At 51.0% G+C, this 3,529-nt stretch overlaps 1 pseudogene; it reads right to left on the bottom strand.

Annotated features, from left to right (window-relative positions):
• Window positions 1-1,043: 1,043 nt before the first annotated feature.
• Window positions 1,044-2,786, bottom strand: LOC116809598 (dual specificity protein kinase CLK2-like; annotated as a pseudogene).
• Between the last annotated feature and the right edge of the window lie 743 nt (window positions 2,787-3,529).

The raw sequence follows: 3,529 nt of genomic DNA, 5'->3' as shown, positions 1-3,529 counted from the left end.
AGAAAAGATACACATTTGTGCCTTCTGTTTGGTTAAAATCCATCTCACTGAATGTGTGTGAGCATGACGTTGAGTCTCCTAGGAAAAATAATAGTCATTATGATCTTGATTATTTGAATGTTCACCTTTGCCTTTTTGCCCTTTATATCTGGGAGTTTTAAAGATTAAGGTTTACTTTCTAGGCCAGGTGCGGTGGCTCATGCCTGTAATTCTAGCACTCTGGGAGGTTGAGGCGGGGCAGATCACCTGAGGTCAGGAGTCCGAGGTGAGCCTGACCAACATGGAGAAACCCTGTCTCTACTAAAAATACAAAACCAGCTGGGAGTGGTGGTGCATGCCTGTATGTAATCCCACCTACTTGGGAGGCCGAGGCAGGAGAATCACTTGAACCTGGGAGGTGGAGGTTGCGGTGAGCCGAGATCACGCCATTGCACTCCAGCCTGGGCAACAAGAGCAAAACTCCGTCTCAAAAAAATAAAAAATTACTTTCTATAAGGAAGGCTTACATTTGAATTGGGGCAAGATGAGTTCCCAGCATAAGGCATACAGAATTAAAATAATTTGTCTTGGCCCAAACTCTTTTCTTTATTTTACTTTGGACTAGGAGTTTTTCTCATGGTTAACAGGCCTCTCTCACATTCCCAAACCCTACCAAACCCTAAGAGGCAGGTTGGGCCTCTCCCTCCCCTGACCTGTCAAGACTCCTCCATATGAAACCTTTTGGACTATATTATGTGGAAAAAGAGAACTTCCATGAAGGGTCAGGCACTCCTCACTGAAGGATCAGTGGAAGGCACTTCCAGATTTAGGCCTTCCCAACAATGGTGCCCTTTAGGGAGGCTCACTTCACTTTTTTTTTTTTTTTTTTTAATTTTTGAGACAGGGTCTCGCTCTATCACCCAGGCTAGAGTGCAGTGGCCTAATCTTGGCTTGCTGTAACCTCTGCCTCCCAGGCTCAAGCAATGTTTCTGTGTAAGCTTCCTGAGTAGCTGGAACCACAGGTGTGCACCAGTACGCCCAACTAATTTTTTTGGGGGGGTCAAATGAAGCATGTTATTTCATTTCACAAAGACTACAAAATTCCTTATAAAACATGGGGTAGATGGCACCTGGTTTCCTCACTCGGCCCCCATCCAACTCTGTATGAGGGGGCAGGTGAGGGTGGAAAGTGTGTGGATGGAATAGCATTATGTACAATGCAGGGGTTGAAGTGATAGGTACAAGTTCTTTCATATTTACTGTCTCATATATTCACAGGTATACAGAGAACCAGCAGGAAGAAGTGAACTCTGGCTCTCTTCTCTTTTATAAAAAAGAACCAGTGTCTTGGACTGGACACTCACTGCTATAAAAGATGCAGGGTGGCCCAGGGCCTGATGGTCATGGACTGATATCCCGACTGGAGCCCCACAACTTGTTGGGTGGCTCAGCCCAAAGGCGGGCGAAGAAAGGATGCTGAAGGGCTTCACCCAAGGTCAGCCGCTTAGCTGGTTCATACTCTAGCATGCTTTCAATCAGATCGAAGGCTGGTGGTGTTCCTCTGCCTCTGAGGTCAGATACTGCCGCAGTGGTTTGCAGTTCTCACGAACATAGCGCCCAGCTGATGTGTTCTCATCCCAATCCAGGCGACCCTGGTAAAAATATTTCTGTTTTCTTGTCTTTCGGATCATCCGGGAAGGGATAGGACCCAAGATCCTTTCCATCATGGCTAGATGCTCTCTGTTTTCATGGGTCTGGAAGAGGGTGAAGCCCACATAGTACTCAAAGATGATGCAGCCTATACTCCACACATCACAAGGCTGTGACCAGCCCAACTCAAGGATGACCTCTGGTGCTCAGTAATGGTGAGTGGAGACAATGGTGCTGTGGTGCTCATGGTCAAAGGTGGCACTGCCAAAGTCTCCCACCCGCACAGCTGTGCTCTTCACACTGTGCTCATGTCAATTCTTCTCTAGGTTGTAGGTGAGCTCATAGTCTGAATTCACAAACAGAATATTTTCAGGCTTGAGGTCTGTATGTGTCAGCTTGTTATCATGGAGGAACTTGACAGCCCGGCACAGCTGGAAGGCCATGTGGCGCACTTGGTGGATGGGGTAGGGCAGGTAGTTGTTGTCTTTGAGGAAATCGAAGGTGCTAAGGCCCAGAAGCTCCAAGGAGATACACATATGGCCATGGTAGTCAAACCAGTCAAACATCTGGACACAGAGGTTCTTGTCAGGGTCTTTCTCGTTGATTTTCTCCAGCACGTTGATCTCAAGTTGAGCTGCTTCCTTATACTTCCCCACATTCTTAATGATCTTCAGGGCAACTCGAGCCCCACTCCTGCAATGGTCAACACATTGTACAACTCGGCCGAAGGTCCCCTTTCCTAAGGTGCTAATGATTTCACATCGCTCTTGTAGCCAGTCCCTGACGTGGTAGATGAGATGGCCCTCAGCGTCGTCCTCTACGCTCTTGGCTTTCCGGCTGCTGTGCTGCGAAGACGAGCGGCTAAATGTCCGGCTGCGCCTCCTCTGGACATGGTAGCTGTCCTCTCGCCGGCGCCGTCGTGTCCGGTCACTACTGCCTGACCCGGAGCGACTTCTTCGTCGCTTATGTTTTCGGCTCCGATAGTGTTCACGGTAACTCCCCCGGCTGCCTCGCTCTGAGGAATGGTAGCTTCGAGGATGAGGCATCCTTCTGGCGGCGAGGCCCGTGCGCTTGTCCCGCAGGAAGTCCATGATGGTGGTCGCACTGCGGCCGGAGTTCCGGCACCCCCGCGGCGACGAAGTGCTGCTCCACCCCCACAACCCGGGACCCTGGGACCTCCCGCCCCATTGTCGGGCTCTGCTTCAGTCCTGCGCGCCTTTCCTTAACTGTCGGCCTGTTTCGAGTACTGGAGTTTTCAAAAACTCTGATGTAACAATCAGTAGTCCTGCGTATCTGGGTTCACTTTGGGGGTTGCTAAAGCAACATGTTCTTCAAAGGAACCGAATAACTGATTAAATAAATACATAATTTCCCACCAGGTCTGCCCTAACATGTTCGGAGCTAGGCAAGAGTCAACTGGAGGCCCACAATTCACATATCTAAATATCCAAGTTATCAGTCAACACCAGCTCCAGCAACTTGCTCCCAGGCAAAAGCTCTGGAGAACTGGAGGCTCAAGGAGCCGGCTCTGCTCTGGGCGAGGACGGGATGGTGGTTGTTCTGACCCGAACCGGGCGTGGGAACTGACCCCATCAAGCTCCTAGCCCTTATTCTTCTGGTTCAGAATCTCCAGGCAGTTCTAAGGGTTACCCAAAACTACACCAACGGGGCAGTCAGAGCAGGGGAGAGCAGTCAGCTGGGGGGCCGTCTGCGTGCACACCTCTGGGTCACCTGGGCCGCCCACGATGCCGCAGAGGAGGCCCTGTCGCTCGCTCCGGCCTCCCTGGCCGAGCTTGGAGCGTCTCCCCTCTGCTTGTACACACACGTCCTCCCGCCCCAACTCCGCGTCCTCAGGCGGTCCTCTCCAGGACTTCCCATCCGCCCAGATTCCGGACGATCA

Source organism: Hylobates moloch, unplaced genomic scaffold, assembly GCF_009828535.3.
Source record: "Hylobates moloch isolate HMO894 unplaced genomic scaffold, HMol_V3 SCAFFOLD_1, whole genome shotgun sequence".
NCBI classification, from domain to species: domain Eukaryota; kingdom Metazoa; phylum Chordata; class Mammalia; order Primates; family Hylobatidae; genus Hylobates; species Hylobates moloch.
This window is presented reverse-complemented; position numbering and strand designations above follow the sequence as displayed.